The 20791-nt window shown below is 38.8% G+C and overlaps 1 protein-coding gene across 1 annotated transcript in view; it reads right to left on the bottom strand.

The window, feature by feature from the left end:
* PRKAR2A (protein kinase cAMP-dependent type II regulatory subunit alpha) overlaps positions 1–20791 on the bottom strand; it is a 120532-nt gene that overhangs the window by 65663 nt on the left and 34078 nt on the right. The window lies entirely within an intron of this gene.

The raw sequence follows: 20791 nt of genomic DNA, 5'->3' as shown, positions 1-20791 counted from the left end.
CTGAAACCATAAGGCTTCTGGAAGAAAACGTAGGCAGTACACTCTTTGACATCAGTATTAAAAGGATCTTTTCGGACACCATGCCTTCTCAGAGAAGGGAAACAATAGAAAGAATAAACAAATGGGACTTCATCAGACTAAAGAGCTTCTTCAAGGCAAATGAAAACAGGATTGAAACAAAAACCAACCCACTAACTGGGAAAAAATATTTGCAAGTCATATATCTGACAAAGGCTTAATATCCATAATATATAAAGAACTCTTGCAACTCAACCACAAAACATCAAACAACCCAATCAAAAAATGGCCTGGAGACATGAACAGACATTTCTCCAAAGAAGATATACTGATGGCCAATAGGCACATGAAAAGATGCTCATCATCGCTGATCATCAGGGAAATGCAAATCAAAACTACACTAAGATATCACCTTACACCCGTTAGAATGACAAAAATATCTAAAACTAATAGCAACAAATGTTGGAGAGGTTGCGGAGAAAAAGGAACCCTCATACACTGCTGGTGGGAATGCAAACTGGTGCAGCCACTATGGAAAACAGTATGGAGATTCCTCAAAAAATTAAAAATAGAACTACCATACGATCCAGCCATCCCACTACTGGGTATTTACCGAAAGAGCTTGAAGTCAGCAATCCCAAAAGTCCTATGCACCCCAATGTTTATTGCAGCACTGTTTACAATAGCCAAGACGTGGAAGCAACCTAAGTGTCCAGCAACAGACGAATGGATAAAGAAGATGTGGTACATATATACAATGGAATACTACTCAGCTGCAAAACAGAACAAAATCATTCCATTTGCAATAACATGGATGGACCTTGAGAGAATTATGTTAAGTGAAATAAGCCAGTGAGAGAAAGATAATCTGTGTATGACTCCACTCATATGAGGAATTTAAAATTATGGACTAAGAACAGTTTAGTGGATACCAGGGGAGAGGTGGGGTGGGGGGTGGGCACAAAGGGTGAAGTGGTGCACCTACAACATGACTGACAAACATTAATGTACAATTGAAATTTCACAAGATTGTAACCTATCAATAACTCAATAAAAAAAACTCAATGAAACTAAAAGTTGGTTCTTCAACTAAGAAAAAAGAAGAGAAGATTCAAATTACTAAAATCAGAAGTAAAAGTGGGAACATTACTGTCGAATATACAGTAAAAAAAAAAAAAGGATTATAAGAGAATGTTATAACAAATAGTAATCCAACAAATTGGATAACCAAGATGAAATGGACAAATTCCTAGAAATACACAAACTTCCCAAGTGACTCAAGAAGAAAGAGAAAAATCTCAACAAACCTGTAACAAGTAAGGAGATGGAATTGGTAATCAAAAACCTCCTAACAAAGAAAAGCCCAGGACCAGTCTTCACTGGTAAACTCTACTAAATATTTAAAGAATTAACACCAGCCCTTCTCACACACTTCCAAAAAATTGAAGAGGAGGGAAAACTTCCTAACTCATTTTATAAGGCCAGCATTACTCTGATACCAAAGCTAGACAAAGATACAAGTAAAAGAAATATCCATTACAAATACAGACACGAAAATCCTCAAAAGAAATACCAGCACACCAAATCCAGCAAAATGTTAAAGGGATTACACACCATGACCAAGTGGGATTTATCCCAGGAAGGGGAGGGTGGTTCAGCATAATAATATCAAGCAATATACACCACGTTAATAAAATGAAGGGAAAAAAATGATCATCTTGATGCAGAAAAAGCATTTAACAAAACTCAACACTCTTTCATGATTTAAAAAAAATTGAGGGGCCAGCCTGGTGGCTCAGCAGTTAAGTGCGCACATTCTGCTTCAGTGGCCCAGGGTTCACCCGTTCAGATCCCAGGTGCAGACATGGCACCACTTGGCAAGCCATGCTGTGGTAGGTGTCCCACATATAAAGTAGAGGAAGATAGGCACGGATGTTAGCTCAGGGCCAGTCTTCCTCAGCAAAAAGAGGAGGATTGGCAGCAGACATTAGCTCAGAGCTAATCTTCCTCAAAATAAATAAATAAATAAATAAATAAATAAACTGAGAATACAAGGGAACTTCCTCAACATGATAAAGCCATATATGAAAAACCCACAGCTAACACCATACTCAATGGTAAAAGATTGAAAGCTTTTTCCCTAAGATCAGGAATGAGATAGAATGTCTGCCTTTGCCACTTCTATTTAATATATTACTAGAAGTTCCAGCCAAAGCAATTAGGAAAGAAAAGGAAATAAAAGGCATCCAAATTGGAAAGGAAAAAGTACTATTATCTCTGTTCGCAGAATGACACAATCTTATATATAGAAAACCCTGAAAAATCGACAAAAACATTGTTAGACCTAATAAATGAATACAGCAAAGCTGCAGGATATAAAATCAACACTCAAAATTCTATTTCTATACAATTGCAACGAACCATCCAAAAAGGAAAATTTTCTAAAAATCCATTCACAACAGCAACCAAAAGGATAAAATATTTAGGAATAAAGTTAACCAAGGAGGTGAAAGATTTGTACATTAAAAACTACAAAACATTGCTGAGAGAATTAAATTAAAGAAGACATAAATAATCTTCTCACAATGTGTATGTATATCAAATCATCATGTTGTACACTTTAAATATCCTACAATCATACTTGTCAATTATACTTATATAAAGCTGGAAAATAAAAGACATAATAAATGAAAAAGACATCTCATGTTAATGGACTGGAAGACAATATTGCTAAGACAACAATATTTACCCAAAGAAATAAACAGATTCAATGCAATCCCTATCAAAATTCCAACAGTGTTTTTTACAGAATTAGAAAAACCTACCCTAAAATTCATATGGAATCTCACGGGATCTTAACTAGCTAAAATCATCTTGGGGAAAAAAAACAAAGTTGGAGGACTCACACTTCCTGATTTCAAAACTTAGTACAAAGCCTGTTTGAATAATCAAAATAGTGTGGTACTGGCATAGGGGTAGACATATAGATCCATGGAATCGAGAGCACAGAAATAAACCCTCACATATATGAACTGATTTTCAATAAAAGTGCCAAGACCATTCAATGGGGAAAGGACAGTCTTTTCAACAAATGGGGCTGGGAAAACTAGATCTCCACATGCAAAAAATAAAGTTGGGCCCTTATCTTTTACCATATATAAAAATTAACTCATGAGCCAGCCCTAATGGCCTAGAGGTTAAAGTTCGGCGTGCTCTGCTTCAGCGGCCCAGGTTTGGTTCCTGGGTACAGAACCACACCACTTGCCTGTTAGTAGCCATGCTATGGCGGCAGCTCACATAGAAGAACTAGAAGGACTTACAACTAGAATACACACCGATGTACTAGGGCTTTGGGGAGGAAAAAAATAAAAGGGGACTATTGGCAACAGATGTTAGCTTAGGGCAAATCTTTCCCAGCAAAAAAAATAACTCAAAATGGACTAAAGACGTAAAATTAAGAGCTAAAACTAAAAAACTCTTAAAAGAAAACATAGGAGAAAATTTATGACACTGCATTTAGTAATGGTTTCTTGGATATGACACCAAGAAGGATATGGAAAAAGGGAAAAATAGATAAATTGGACTACATCAAAATTTAAAACTGTGCATCAAAAGACAAAATCAACAGAGTGAAAAGGCAACCCACGGAATGGCAGAAAATATCTGTAAATAATATATCTATTACATCCAGAATAAAGAACTCCTACAACTCAACCACAAAAAAAAAAGACTGCTTTTAAGATGGGCAAAGGACTAGAATAGACTTTTCTCCAAAGAAAATATACAAATGGCCAATAAGCACATGAAAAGATTCTCAATGTCACTAATCATTAGGGAAATGCAAATCAAAAACACAATAAGATACCACTTCACACCCATTAGGATGGTTACTATTAAAAAAAAAAAAGAAAACAAATGTTGGCAAGGATGTGGAGAAATTGGAACTATTGCGCACTATTTGGGGGAATATAAAATGGTGCAGCTGTTGTGGAAAACAGCAGGATGGTTCCTCAAAAAATTAAAAATAGGGGGCCAGCCCGTGGCCGAGTGGTTAAGTTCTTGCGTTCCACTGCGGCGGCCCAGGGTTTTGCTGGTTCAGATCCTGGGCAAGAACATGGCACTGCTCGTCAGGCCACATTGAGGCGGCGTCCCACATGCCACAACTGGAAGAATCTGCAACTAAGATATACAACTATGTACCGGGGGGGTTTAAAAAAAAATTAAAAATAGAATTACCATATGGTCCAGTAATTCCACTTATGGGTATATATCCAAAAGAACTGAAAGCAGGGTCTCAAAGGGATAGTAGTATTATTCAGGAAAGCCAAAGGGTGGAAGCAACTCAAGTGTCCACTGATGGATGAGTAGATTAAACAGAATGTGGTATACACATATAATGGGATATTATTCAGCCTTTATTTTATTTTTTTGAGGAAGATTAGTCCTGAGCTAACACCCTCTGCCAATCCGCCTCTTTTTGCTGAGGAAGACTGGCCCTGAGCTAACATCTGTGCCCATCTTCCTCTACTTTATATGTGGGAGCCTAGGTCTACACCAGGGATCCGAACCAGCAAACCCCAGGCCACTGAAGCGGAACATGCGAACTTAACTGCTGCACCACTGGCAGGCCCCTATTCAGCCTTTAAAAGGAAGGAAATTCTGACACTTGCTACAACATGGATGAATCTTGAAAATATTATGCTAAGTTAAGTGAGTCAGTCACAAAAATACAAATACTGTATCATTTCACTTATATGAGGTACCTAGAGTAGTCAAATTCATAGAGATAGAAAGTAGAATAGTGGTTGCCAGGAGTTGGTGGGAGGGCAGAGAGGGGAGTTATTTAATGGGTACAGAGTTTCACTTTGCAATACGTAAAGAGTTCTAGAGATAGTGATGATGGTCACATAACATTGTGAATATACTTAATGGCAATGAATTGTAACTTAAAAATGGTAAATTTTATTTGTGTATTTGACCACAATTTAAAATTTTTAAAAATATATGTACAACAAAGATTGACATTACAAAGTATGTGAGTGTACACATGTGCATGTGTGAATAAAGAGGAAGTGAGAGATAAAGGAAGCATGGTAAAGTGTTACCAAGTGGTCACTCTAGGAGTTCACCGTTCTTCCAACTGTTCAGTAGGGCTGACATTTTTTCTCACAAATATTTAAAAGATCAATCTAAATGTAGGTCTTCAAATCAAACGATAAAATTTCATTTTTTTTTCTGTTGTCAAATCATGTTTTTATATAACTAATTCAAAGTAAATTAAATGCATGAATAGTCTTTAAAAGTAAATTAAACAATTTGTTGAAAATCACTAAATTTATTTCATAATACACTGATCTAAAAATTTTAAAATGCAAATTTAAAATTACTATTTTCATATACCATACAAAAAAGACAAAATGATTTTTTAAATTCTTAAAGCATTCTCTGTTACTGTGAAAGAGTTCAAAAGTGAAAAAAAAAAGGTTGATTTGCAGTGGAAAACGTAGTTAAAAACAAGAGATTTAAAACATTTAGGTTGAATGAAGGACTGAGTGGACGAAAAGGTAAACAAAATGAGTAATAACATGCAGCCTGGTAAACCTATGTGTTATTTAGGTTTTAAGTAGTACATGTCTTGTAAACTTTTATAAAGTCAGAAGAAAAGCTGCAGCTGGAGCAAGATACAAGCAAAGGCACACAGAGAATACAATCAATGACTACAACAGTCAAAGAGACCATCTTATTCTAATTTCACCAGTGCTTAGAGAGCTCAAAACAGAGCACATTAGACTTTACGTGGATAAGACAAAATATTTAACCAGCATATAACAAAAATGAGAAAATCTTCCAGCAGAAAACAATGCCTAAAATGTTCTTCTTTTTCTATCATAAACAAATACTCATAGGGAATAGAAAGACTTAAAATTTAGGTTACCCGATCTGAAAACATATGCCTCAAAAACACTAACATATGCAATCTCAGTGGAAAATAAAATTCATCATTCCTGACAAAAACAACTGCTAAATGCTGACATGCCCTGAAAATTAAAACATGGTTCTTGGAGCAGGTAGAATACTATATGTGGTGAATAACATTAAGAACATGCTAGAGAATTTGAAAACATTTCCAAAAGTCTCTCCTAATTTAAATTCAAACGTGATGTACAAGATAACAGAATCTTCGCTATGAATGTAGCAGAAATGGCATAAAAACATGGAGAACATAATCCAAACACAACAAGGGCAGGGCAAAGCTCAGGAGGACACAAGATTCCATGACTGTTGAAAAGGCAAATAGCAGTAACATTCAGCTTAAAGTTGGGTTGGTAGGATGTTAGCAGCACGGACTGTGTGCAGAGGCAGATGATGGGAGCAGGGCATTAATGAGGGCCTTCTGTTTGGGGGACTAGTGTAACATAGCATAGCACAGTAAATCTCAACAGTAGAATACAAGGCAGCTGTTAAGGCACATCCATTGCCAGGAAGGGCTGCCACCAGTGGGTGGCAGATGTGCTAGGCCCCCATAGGTCAGGGGATGAAAGTGTACCTTGGGCAGATAGCCTGAGAAAAGCCCCAAAGACAAGAAAGTTTTTAGGAGAGTGTAAATGTCCCAGGGTGCCTAGAAACACAGATGAGGGAGAAGCAGGGTGTCAGGAGAGGACCACTCAATGAGGCAAGAGAAGTGCTGGGCAACCCATTTAGGGTTCTAAGACCCAATCAGTCAACTAGAGGGCTCACTGTGGGCTCAAATTAAAAAAAGAAAAGAAATCCACCATGACATATAAATTCATTCTGCTTTCTCTGTGAATCAGAAGAGGGAAAGATGTTATTCTTTCTTCATTTTTTTTTTCTTTCTGTAGAATCTTTCTGCTGCTTAAACTAGGTACACGATCATCAAAGTTTAAACAAAAGCTCCAATGGTGTGTTTGCCTTGGTATGGTAGTTTCTGCTAGTATATGTCAACCTGTGCTAATAATGAGGCCTACCTCATTGAGCCTTGTCTCTTGTCCATCCAACATTTGATATCCATCTTCCCACTATCTACCCACGGAAAGACTCTTATCTGACCCTGCTAGGGCCTCTAATTATATAATTCACACAGCCACTTCCCGCAAACACCAAGCTCCTCAAATGAGGTGTTCTGTGGGCTGATCATTCTTTTTTTCTTTTTTATTGAAGTATAATTGACATACAATATTATATTAGTTCCAGGTGTACAACATAGTCATTCAATATTTATATGTATTACGAAATGCTCACCACAATAAGTCTATTTAACTTCTGTCATCATGTAAAGTTATTACAATATTATTGACTATACTCTCTATGCTGTACCATGACCATTCTTTTTTTGAGGCTTTTGCAACCTGGCTTTCAACTATTATTAAAATAGCTTTCTCTAAAATCACAATTTTCCTCTATATTGTTCTTCCATATTCACTAATTCCTCTATCCTTGAACTAAATAAAAATCACTCAATATTGGTTGGTACCAAACACATATTCATTCATTCAACAAATAATTACTGAGCCCTTCAATGACAGGCACTGTGCTATCCAGCAGGGAAATAAAAGTGATTGAGATATGGTATCTCCCCACAAAGATCTTAGAAGCTAGCTGAGGAGTGACCACAAATAATCATATCATAATCATAACCGTGTGATACATACTACAACACAGGTGAGTAGAGTGCTCTGTGAGCATACAGGAGGAGGGTCTAGAGAGAGGGAAGGAAGGTCCCAGGTCTACAGAAAGGTCTAGGTCTAAGTACGGTAGGGTTGGAAAATAAGCAAGCTTGTGGTTTCCAGAAAGGAAAGGAATATACGGCATGAATATAACCCATGTGGGAAAAGAGCACAGACATGAAGGTGAAGAGACGAGCAAGGGCCACTTTGGAAGCCATCCTGCAGCAAAGCAGTATCTAGAAGTAGCAAACTGGTTATTTCTATGTATTTTCTGTATCCTCCAGCTGGGGGAGGAGAGCAGGAACAAAGATTAAAATACCTCATAAAGATTCCCTTGGATGTGACTGCAAAACCAAAGGAGGAAGTATGGAGAACAGTATCCAAGGCTTAATGGGAGAAGAAGTATAAATTGGGAGAAAAGGAAACAAAGAACTCTCCATCCAAGAACTAGGGAGTGGCAAGAAAGTGCTACAGTATAGAATATCTATCCCTTTTGCTCCACCGATTCTCCACTTGCAGGCCTTCTGCTTCCTCGATAAGCGGACAAGACCACTGGGAAGAGGGTGGGGATTTGGACACCCCAAACAGGGTGTAATTGAACATAATCACTTGGAAATGTTCCCCGTGAGTGGATCAGCTGTGGACACAGCACTTCTGCTAAAATATAAAGGAAATGAAGCAAAGGGAGTCATCACACTTTGGATTTTATAAAGATGACTTTGACTCTATAACTGGTGGAGGAAGGTAGTGGCTTAGGGTAAATGAGAAGAAAACAGATTCCAGAGATGTACAGAAGATAACCTCTACACAGTTTAGTGACGGACTCAACATTTACTCCACAAATGTCAATCAGATAAAATATAAAAGGCGAGATATTCAATATGGGTATCATTCAGTCTATAAATGAGGGTGCTGTCATGGATTTCAAAATCACAAAATGTCAAAGTTGCAAAGTATCTATGAAGTCATCTGGTCTGGCCATGGCAAGTAGGTTTCATCTCACGTGGCAACGCTACTTGACGTCATTGGTCCACCTGACTCATCCTTGATTCCTTTCCTTCTATCATTATTCATGTCTACTTCATTAATAACTCCATCTCCCTCTCACTTTATTTCTTGAATCAGTCTACCTTTCTCCATCTCCACTGTTATCCCCATCTGAAGTGCATCATTTCTTGCCTGGATGACTGCAATAGCCTCCCACTGCCGCCCCGCTGCCAAACTTGCTCCACATCAATCTATCTTCCACACAGTTACCAGAGTGATCTTAAAATTTTGGAAGACAATTTGGCAGTTTCTGTCAAAGTTTTAAATGTGAACTGCCTTTTACCTAGCAACACTTCTACTTCTAGGAATAAATTCTAAACAAAATTCATATATGTACCCGTGCACACACACACATTACATACACACTCGTATACATCTGTGTGTATATATACACACATATAATCACTATAGCATTGTATGTAACAGCAAAAAAAAAAAGGAAATAAAAACTTTCTAGAAAAAGAAATTAAAGAAATATTAGTATAGCTAGAGTATGAACCTCTATACAGCCATTAAAATGGATGCAATAGATCTATATGAACTGATAGGGAGACCTTCAAGATATATTAGGTGAAAAAAGCATGAGCACAGAATTATATAATCCTAGTTTTCTAAAAATTTTGTCTTCAATGAAACTATTACATGTCATAAATATAAAAGCCAAATAGTACTTACGGCCATAACTAAGAGAACAACATCATCAACAAAATACAGCAGTCCTCCAATTCATCTCTCCTTACCCTCAATTCCTGTTCCCTGGAGGCAACCACATCAACCCTTTTGGTTATTTCTCCTGAGATCTACTTTATATTTCCAAATAACACAGTTACGCTGCTATTTCTATTTTAATTTCAATTATCTTTTGACTTTCAACTCTAAAAAAGAGTAGAAATAGGGTTGCAGAGTAGCAGGATAGGATGACTTAGATCCCTGGCAACTTCATGAAGCTGCCTGTCCTACTGTCTCTGGACTACTATACTTCAGGCCTCCTTTAAGTGCTATTAGATTTTCTGCCACTCACAGACAAACCCAATCCTAATCAATACTAAATCCTAATCAATACAGAAGCAAAAGCAAATTCTGCCTATCAAGAGGAAGTAGAATCCTGGAAACTGTGGGGATGGAATAACAACATCTAACATTTATGTGCCAGGATCTGGCCTAAACACTTTATAGGTATTAAGTCACTTAATTCTCACAAAAACCTTATAAGGTACTACTTAATAGATAAAGAATCTAAGGCAAGAAAGGTTAAATAACTCACTCTACTAACAAAGGTGGAACCAGACTGGGTGGGAGGCAGTCTTAGCTTCATAGCCCATGCTCTCTCAGCCACACAGGTAGCTGTGGAAAGATAACATCCAGAATCACCCCAGGGATTCTAGCAGGGTAACTGGGTAACACTCACATCCATGCAACTTTGTGAAAGCATCCTCTTTCTTTTTGTAAGGAAGATTAGCCCTGAGCTAACTACTACCAATCCTCCTCTTTTTGCTGAGGAAGACTGGCCCTGAGCTAACATCCATGCCCATCTTCCTCTACTTTATACGTGGGACGCCTACCTACAGCATGGCTTTTGCCAAGCAGTGCCATGTCCGCACCCAGGATCCAAGCCGGCAAGCCCCGGGCTGCCGAGAAGCGGAACGTGCGAACTTAACCACTGCGCCACCAGGCTGGCCCAGCATCTTCTTTCTTGAAATGCCTAAAACATCTCTTTAAATGAAGTTAAAAGCCACAATTAGAAATTTGTATCTGGAATCCTGATTGAATAATTCTGAGACTAGCTCAGTTTACCAAATATTAGTAGTTTCAAACTAATCAGAATTTACTGATGAACCAAGCCAAAACTGAGTACTTTTCTAAGATACGCATTAGCAATTTTTTAAAAAACTGGGTTCTTTTTTCATTTAAAATAAATTTAAGGGGCCAGTCCAATGGCCAAGTGGTTGAGTTTGTGCTCTCTGCTTCTGCAGCCCGGGGTTTTGCCGGTTCGGATCCCAGGTGCGGACATGGCACCACTTATCAGGCCATGCTGAGGTAGCGTCCCACGTACCACAACCAGAGGCACTCACAACTAGGATATACAACTATGTACTGGGGGGCTTTGGGGAGAAGAAGAAGAAAAAAAATTGGCAACGGTTGTTAGCTCAGGTGCCAGACTTGATCTGCACAAGCTTCTTTCAGTCCTTCTGGATCTGGCCCAGCAGCAAGGCGGTATCAGGGTTCTCCAAAGCCACCTCCAAAGGAAGCAGAATCCAAAGCAGGAAAAATTGGGACATGTTTATTTTCTTCATTTGTATGGTTTATGAAACTGTATATTTTTCAGGAATTTCTAAATCAAAACAACACACTGAATTCAGATAAATTCTTTAATCCGAAATCGACTTGCCCTTTCTATCCTGTGGGGCAAGGAGAGAGGTCTAAAAAGTATCAATGCTGACCACCTATAGAAACTAAGTAACATGAAAAAGACGGTAACTCTTGAGACTCTTAACTTTATAAAAGATAAGAAATAAGCAGATGTTTCTAAGCTTTAGAGGTTAGCAAATCCAGAAATAATTTTTCTCAGTTTCCCAGGCAGTTTGTTTGGTAAAGCATATGGAGCCATCCACTGGACAATAAAGTTTTCTCCTGAGTAGAACTAGACACTGGATGCAGCTGGGCCTTGCTGCAACCTCACTCCCTGGGAGGGTGCCAGCTGACCATCACATTCTGTCCCTTCTTCATTCTATTTGACCTCCCTGTCATCTGACACTGCTGAGCAGCCCTACTTTTTTGAAATTCTCCTTTCTACTGGCTTGGCCAATACTTTGTCCATTTCTCCTCCTACCTTTCTGTGTTTTCTTATTTTCTTTCACTGGTACTCTCTCTCACTGCTGCCCTCCATGGTGAAAAGCCCCAGGCTTCCTTCTTGAGCCATCTTCTCTGTACAACCTCTGTAGCAATCTTATTCTGCTACTACACACACACACACACACACACACACCCTCCCTCAAATCCATTTCTTTTTTTTTTTTTTAAAGATTGGCACATGAGCTAACAACTGTTGCCAATCTTTTTTCTTCTTCTTCTTCCTCCCAAAGCCCCCCAGAAAATAGTTGTATATTCTAGTTGCGAGTGCCTCTGGTTGTCCTATGTGGGATGACGTCTCAGTATGGCTTGATGAGCAGCGTCCACACCCAGGATCAGAACTGGTGAAACCCTGGGCCGCCAAAGCAGAGCACAGGAACTTAACCATTCGGCCACAGGGCTGGCCCCCAAATCCATTTCTATATTCCCACCTTGTTCCTGAGTTCCAGACTTCTATTTCTGGTTGCCTCTGGAGGTTTGCACTTGAATGGCTGAGACCAAATCTGTTTTAGGTCTCCCTGTCACCATCACCATTGAAGCCTATTTGTACCTCCTCCCTCTGCTTAACCACATCACTGTACACACACACACAGGCACACACACATTTTCAACTGGTATCAAACTTGTTGAGTCTACTCCTGAAATCTCTGTGCACTCTCTATGCCTCCTCTAGCCACAACTTTAAAAGAACACCCCCGGCAAGCACCCCAGGTACCTTCCATGCAGCTCCAGACAATCTTCCAAATACAGACTAGTGTATTCATTCCCCCAATGAATAAAATCTCTGGTAGCTTGCCATTGCCTCTGTCTGGATAAGGTCCAAAGTATTTCTTTCAAGGATTTTTCACAATCTGACTTTTATTTCACTTTCCTAATCTTAATGCCTGTCACTTCCTGCCTCACCAAGCTACAGCTCTTGTATTCTGAGGTTTCTCTGCCTTTGCTTTTCCTTTAACCTGGTCTACAAAATATTCCTGGTCTTTTTCTGTCTGGCAAACAGCACTTCCTTTGTTGGTCTTTGTCTCCAGGCAGAATGGGAGCTTCTCAAAAGCAGGAGCCATGTCCGCCTCATGTTGGAATCTCTAACAACTAACACAGTGGCATGACACACAGCAGGCACATAAGTGTTTGAGCTGATAAATGTTTGTTGCTGATGTCCTAGACCAATAATCTCAAATTTGTTTTTGGAGCGTAAAAAACACATTTAATGTATAGAAACAGAAAGTAGAATGGTGGTTACCAGAAGCTGGGAGGAGGACCCACTCAGTGGCCTAGTGGTTCAGCACACTCTGCTTCGGTGGCTCCAGTTCAGTTCCTGACCTACACCATTCATCTGTCAGTGGCTATGCTGTGGCAGCGGCTCACATGCAAAAAGAGGAAGACCAGCAGCACATGTTAGCTCAGGGCAAATTTTCCTCAGCAAGGAAAAAAAAAGCAGCAGCAGCAGCTGGGAGGATGGGGAAAAGGGAAGTTGTTCAATGGGTATAAAGTTTCAGATTTGCAAGATAAAGTTTGGAGATCTGTTTCCTTAACACTACTGTGATGTATACTTAAAAATGGTTAAGATGATAACGTTACGTATTTTTTACCACAATTTAAAAAACATATTTAATATTGCAACCCAGTATACATATATACATATAATTATAACTGAAAATATGTATCCTTATTACATGTAATGAATTCTGATATTTTCTATTCTATTTGATTTTTTAAAAACAATGCTGGTCATTGCACTCTAAATTGATTTCAAAACTCAGTAATGAATCACAACCTGCAGGCTGAATATCACTGTTATGGAATGCACTGCAACCTTTCTCACACTGACAAAGAAGGGTAAATAACTCATTGCCTCTGCTATTTTATAAGCCTTCTCAAGATGTCCTTTTCTTCTGTCTTACTGCACTGAAGATGACAAGAACTCTCCAATGCTGCAACATTATACAATGGTATTTGAACAAATTAATTCAAGGTTTTGCCTATTATGTGCCAGACACTGTATTAGGAGGTGGATAAATAAACAAATTCCCTAGTCAATGGAATTTACATTCTAATAGGAAAAAAAACAAAAACAGACCTGTGGCATCTGGTTAACATAAGTGACGGAAAGGAAAGCAAAGCAGAGTAAGGGAGCTGAGTGAAGGGGGCATATCAGAGATTGCTCTGAGCTCAACAAATCCTGTTTTCTTTTCCTCCTGGACACACAGCAAGAGTGCATTTCCTGACCTCTCTTGCAGTTAGGAACAACATAACTGAGTTCTGGCCAATGGAACATACGTGCAAGTGATGTTGCCAATTCCAGGCTTACCCCTAAAAATCTTCCTATGGAATCCTCTACATTCTCTTCCCTCCTCTTCAATCATTTGCAGAGGATTCAGCAGAAGACTGAGGTTCCAGAGCAGCCTTTGCCAACTAGGGTTTTCTGAGAGAATTAAGCCCTTGAAAAAATTATTTGAGTTGTTAATTCCTCAGTTCTCCCAAGGATAGTATATAATCAGTACCATTCCAGAATCATAGAGAAATTAACTCATTACATACAATAGATATCTTAGGGCATTAGGGCTTAATAATTTCCCCAGAATTCCAGATGAAAGGGGCTACTCTAAGATATTAAGGAAGCTAGGTTCCTGAATGTTTGTGGAGCAGAGACCTAGCCCAGCTTGAAACACATTAGACTGTGACCTGAGCAAGAAAAAAACAAAAACAAACAAACAAAATTCAACAGGATAAAAAATGATAGCAATGGATTATAACTCATAGAATAAAGTAAGAATCCATGAGTCCATACTGATGTAATACAATAAATAAATACATGGGAAAGAAGGGAAAATTCTTTCTTATAGTAAAATCCTGACCAATAATGAGAAAAGAGTGATGGAAAATTTTTTTAATTACCATTTGGCAAGCATCACAGTAAATAACCGTTTGAGGCAAGAATCATCAATGGATTTTACTAAAACTAGTGGGTAAAAGTATGAGAAGAAGTAGGATCTTTACAGTCTCAATGTATTTCCTCACAAGCTATTTACTAAGTACAAATTAACAGTAATTCTAGAAGAGCAACCTGGCAGATACATCCTTAACCAAGTGATTAAAGCTGACATCACCAGTAATGGGACAAATGAGACATCTTGTAATGTCTCCTGATGTAATTAATGCACAGAGAAGGACATAGCACCACTTCTGTGGTATTCTTACCAAAAACGCATAACGTGAATTTAATCATGAAGAAACAACAAACAAACCCAAACTGGGACATTCTATAAAATAACTGGCCAGCAATCTTCAGAAGCATCAAAGTCATGAAAGATAAAGACTGTTTAGTTTATAGGAGACTAAGGAGACATAACAACTAATGCAACATGCGATCCTGGATTGAATCCTGAGTCAGAAAACAAAAGTTCTTCTGCTATAAAGAACACTATCGGGACAGCTGATAAAATTTGAATGTTGCAGATTAGAAATTAGATACATGGTATAACATCATAGTATTACATATTAGATACATAGTATTACATCAAAGTTATTTTCTAGATTTTGATCACTGTATTGTGGTTATATAAGAGAATATACTCCTCCTTTTTTAAAGGAAATATACACTGAAATATTTAGAAACAAAGGGGCATCATGTCTGCAACTAATGACACTGTCTTTATGTAAAATGTTTATATTTTGTTAATCATAAATTATTTTACATTAACTTTTTATTTAAATATTGCATTAAAATATCCCTCCTGATTACTGAGTTTTTTGGCACCGACTTAAATTTTGCGCCTCTTCACACTAGTCCCAGGCCTGTTATTACAGTTCAGGAAAAAATAATAAGTGTGTGTATAAAACAGAAAAAATATGACAAAGCAAACATGGTAAAATGTTAACATTTGGGGAATCTGGATATGGGAATTCTCTGTTCTATTTGCAACTTTTCTATAAGTTTGAAATTATTTCAAAATAAGAAGCTAAAAAATGAGTTACAAATAAAGACATGGACGTCTAAAATAATAGAAAACATGTTTATTGACAAGAGCCACGAGTTAAGTAGAGCCACGAGTGATGACATAGCCTTCAGAAATCATGGTTTGGGAGACCATTTAATGATAAGGGAAAATGTTTATTATAGGTTAAACAGAAAGAGCAAAAACCATCTGAATATGTCATACAATGCCAGTTTCTACAGACATGTTTTCCACCTTTGCATAAATAAAAAGAAAACCACCAAAATGTTAATAATGGTTTTGCTTTGGGTGGTAGAATCAGAGATAATTCACACTTTATTTATGCTTTTGTATATTTTCTAAGTTTACTAAAATAAACCATATTACTGTTGGAAGAAACACATTCTTTTAAGTTTTTTTTTAAAGATTGGCATCTGAGCTCACATCTGTTGCTAATCCCCCTCCCCTCCCCCTCCCCCTTAGCCATAATTCACATTAGTATTAAGTATAAGGAAAATGAGGAGGAAAGGAAACAGAGTAAAGAGAAGAAAAAAATAGAACTTATCATTCAATAAATATTTATCGAGCACCTACTATGTGCTAGGCACTGGGATTAGAGTGGAAAGCAAAACAAACCATCTGTCCTCATGAAGTTTATAATCTAATTGTGGTGACAAACAATAAAAAAAGACATCCTACAATGTAATAAGGCAAAGACTCAGTAGGTTCTGAGGTATATTAAGAGAAAGAAAACAATTCACCATACTCTTTATTAATTGAGAGTTACAGGTGACTGTGAGCAGAAAAAGCTTTTACTGCTTTATTTGAAGCCTTATGTTCTATTTAAACTTTTAAAAAGTTGGCTCTGAAATATGCTCAAATTTTTTAAACTGTGAGAACTTGTAAACACAACTCTCTTCTACAGACATAAAAAGGTGTCTAATCTTGTGTTAGTCATAGTAACCAAACTAGACGTAACACTCTATACATATTAAAGCACAGAGAACTAAAGGTGAGAGACAACAACTGAGGTATAATACTGATTAGAAAAGAATAGGAGGTATCTTTTCCAGCTTCTAGATATAGAAGAAAAAAGTCCATTTGAGTAGAGATTTGGGCAAGAGAGCCTCAATTCTTCCTTGGGATTGACAAAACTGTCTGCAATCCTTTCCAGGAAGTTTCATATGATTTAAGTAGCTGCTATGACTCATGTTAAAGGTTCTAAGTAAAGCCAGATAAGACAGAGGGAAGTTATCAAGAATGTTAACAGTGTAGGGTCACTAAGTGGGATATGCAACTGACTTAACAATCCTTTCTATCCACCCAAAAAGTGAACAGGTTTTTGGTTCCCAGTTTCTTTTAAGAAAGATAAATTTTGAATCTTGAATTAGGTTTGGCCTTTTTGCTGATTTTAAACATCCTGCAACACCTTGTTCTGCTTGTATTTCCATGAGATACGTCTGACGTACACCAGAGTAGAGTATCATTGCTATAAATTGATAACATATCACAGAATCAGAGTACTTCAGAGCTTATTCAGCCTTTAGAGCACAGCACTGTGTACACTAGCAAACACCTGGTCCATTTCTATTTTTTAATTTCAAGCTTTGTGTGTTTTGTAAATATTTAATCATGAATTTCAGCAGATCTGAAAGATACCTTTTGGTATTCAGAACTGCTGGCATGTTTTTGTGAGAGGCTGAGGTTAGCTTTAAGACATATATATGTATGTGTGTGTGTGTATATACATATATATATTCCATTTAAGATATATATTTTTAAAGATTGGCTCCCGAGCCAACATCTGTTGCCAATCTTCCTTTTTTTTCCTTCCTTCTTCCTCTCCCCAAAGGCCCCCATACATAGCTGCATATTCTAGCTGTGAGTACCTCCATCTGCACCATGCAGCACACCATCCCAGGATGGCCCAATGAGCAGTGCCATGTCCACGCCAAGGATCCAAACCAGCAAAAACCTGGGCTGCTGAAGCAGAGCATGTGAACCCAACCACTTGGCCACGGGGCTGGCCCCCTATTTCAGATTTTTGTTTCTTTTGAAAGCACCAGCATTTAGAGATGCTACGCTACTCAGAAACTGGAAGATTTTTAATCCTCTAAGTACATAAATGTTATAATTTAGAAGAGGGGCAAGTCATTTTCCATCCCCAAATGTGCTAATTATTCCATAAATATTAACATACAGCACCCAAGAGGTACCACCTAGCACAGACTCTGATATCTCAGCTGCCCCCTGCCCTGACGTGTGAAGAGGCAGGTCAGGCTTCTTCTTTCTTCATATGCCAGTCACACAAGCAGGCACTTTCACCTTTACCCATACCCAAGACATCCTTTCCAACAGAAATCAGCCTCTTAAGAAAACTGAAAGCCAAAGATCTAGGCCTATCAAATTCTTGCACAAGGAACATCTGCCAGATTTTCAAATGATAAAAGCTATACTATCATCAACCTTCAGTCTAATTGTCATTTTTACAAGTGATTCATAATATCTGACAAGACTTTGGAGAACAAGGCAAGTGTAAGAGTCATAAGATTTGAAGTCAAAAGACAGGTTTGCATTCTACAGTCAGAACTTAGCCTCGCTGAGCCTCGGTAGCCTCACAAATTCAATGAGGGTAGTACCATTTACCACAAATGACCTGAGGAAGTACTCTATGTATGAAGGTGTTGTGACTATAAAATGTTAGAGATGTCACAGTTTTGGTTTGTATTTTTTCAAATTACATTATCTTTAAAAGACTGGAGCTCAGTTTTACATTATTTCACAGCTGCTACTTTCACCCTGTGTACCCTGCTCAAACATTTTTCATTACAATTTTTTGAGTCTCACTATGTGCAAGTACAATACTAAGCATTTTAAATATATCATCGAATGTAATAGTCATAACAACTCTATTACCATCCCATCTTGTAGCTGACAAGACTAAGATGCAGAGAATTGCCCTTAAATACAAGGTCACATGGTTAGGAAGTGGTCAAGCCAGGATTTGACTCATCTAACTTTGACAATTCAGGAAAAGGAAAGCTGTGATTAAATATGTATGTCTTATATATTTGGAAAAAAATCTCACCATTATTTAACCACAGAACCACAGCAATATACTTTTTATTAGACTTCCATAGCTTTCTCCTGTGGAGGGATCACCACATCATGATGCCTGCTCACTTGTTGCTGCCCCCACCATGTGTAAACTCCTGCAGGCAGGAACACTCTTATCATCCTTTGTATCCCAGAGCCCAGAGGAGTGAAAATCTGCCCAACTAAAACAGGAATGCAGAGGGGAGGCTGAAGGCCTCAACACTGTTTAGCCACAAGTAAATCCATTCCCCTTTCCATGGCGCCACTCAGTACCCCTTCCACCTTCTAGCTAGATAATTGGAGTTATCCTTTGGAATGGCCTCTCCCAAACTTAAAGTCCTTGCGGGGCTTTATTTCGAATTCTGGCTACTCACTTCCAACTTGGCCATTGGATAGGGCACATGATCCGAGCTGGGCAAATCACAGTGTTCCCACTGCCCCAGCACAATAACTTGTTCCAGAATGGGAACCTGACCCAAGATAAGCCAAGCAAGGTCCTTCCCTGAAGTATTCCAAACTGAGGACAGAAGAATAGCTTGTTTTTCGATTGGATTAGGAACTGCTATGGCACTGGAGAGCCAATGGAGGATCTTCTGCAGGGGAGTAACACGGTCATATATATATATATATCTCTTAGAAAGATGATTCCAGTAATAGAATTACTAAGGGAATAAGACACACAGTGGGAAGACCAGTATTGGGCTTACTATAATGGTCCTGACAAGAGATTGAGGAGAGGGGCTGGCCCCGTGGCTGAGTGGTTAAGTTCGCGCGCTCCGCTGCAGGCGGCCCAGTGTTTCGTTGGTTCGAATCCTGGGCGCGGACATGGCATTGCTCGTCAGACCACGCCGAGGCAGCGTCCCACATACCACAACTAGAAGAACCCACAACGAGAAATATACAACTATGTACTGGGGGGCTTTGGGGAGAAAAAGGAAAAAAATAAAATCTTTAAAAAAAAAAAAAGAGATTGAGGAGGGCTTGAACCAAGATAAAGGCAACAGGAACAAAGAAAAGAGGATATTTGGGGATTGCTTTAGTCTCACTGGAAATACTGTCCTAAAAGGAAAAATCCATCTCTTTGAATGCCTTGTATAGAGATGACCACTGCGAACACTTTATTCATATAATAAATACCTAGTGAGTGCTTAGAAAGCAATAAGAGTGAAGTGGTTATAAGCATGGAATCTGAGCCATGCTGCCTGGGTTGAAATCCCAGTGTTACCTCAGTTACTAGTGGTGTGACCTTGCATAAGTTATTTAACCTCTGGTCTCAATTTCCTCATCTATAAAACCTGGATAATAATAGTACCTACCTTATAGGGTTGCTGCTGTGTAGAAAAGGAAAGCCTTGAACTGGCTGATAAAAGACAAGTAGTAGTTCAGGAGACAAACAAGAGGGAGAGGACAGCATTACAGGCAGAAGGGAAGGCATAAGCAAAGGAGAAGAAACACGAAAAATGAGCTTCACTCATGACCTTTGCTCTCTCTAAATCCACACTCCCACTACTGGCTAAATGGCAGCTAGAATTTCAGCCCCATGGGCTAGACCTGAACCTCAACTGGTTCAGAGTAGAACTAATCACCTTCTGCATAGCTCCTGCTCCTCCAGGCTCCCTATCTCAAGGGCACTGCCACTATCCTCTCCCACCAGACAGTTTTAATTACTCCCCTGATCTCCTAAACACAGGGACTGTAACAGTGGGTCAAGGGTGGATTGGTTAGTCGGATATAATCCATGCCTCACAGGAAGAGACAGAACACCTCCCAGGGCCTCATGTATAGGACCTGAAGGTGGTAAAGTCAGAAGCAGGGGGCACTGGGGGTTGGGGGTCAACTCAGAGGTGGCACAGAGTACTGCCTATCCAGGGGCAGAAACTCCAACTCTTGGAACACAAGCCTTCCAGACCATGAAGAATCATTCTCTGCTGTAGGGTAATGACCAACTTTGCATCAGGCTTTCCCAGACGTAGGGCAAGAATTTCTATCTACTCCAACCTCCTCCAGTCACTGCTATTTTGCTGGTTCTAATTCTGTCCTTTCCAATCAAAGTTCTTGGGGCCAGCCCTGTAGCTAAGTGGTTAAGTTTGCATGCTCCACTTTGGCAGCCCAGGGTTTCGCCGGTTCGGATCCTGGGCGCAGACATGGCACTGCTCATCG

This window comes from Equus asinus, chromosome 21 (assembly GCF_041296235.1).
Source record: "Equus asinus isolate D_3611 breed Donkey chromosome 21, EquAss-T2T_v2, whole genome shotgun sequence".
NCBI lineage: Eukaryota > Metazoa > Chordata > Mammalia > Perissodactyla > Equidae > Equus > Equus asinus.
The sequence above is the reverse complement of the archived record's forward strand: the minus strand, read 5'-3'. Positions and strand labels throughout refer to the sequence as shown.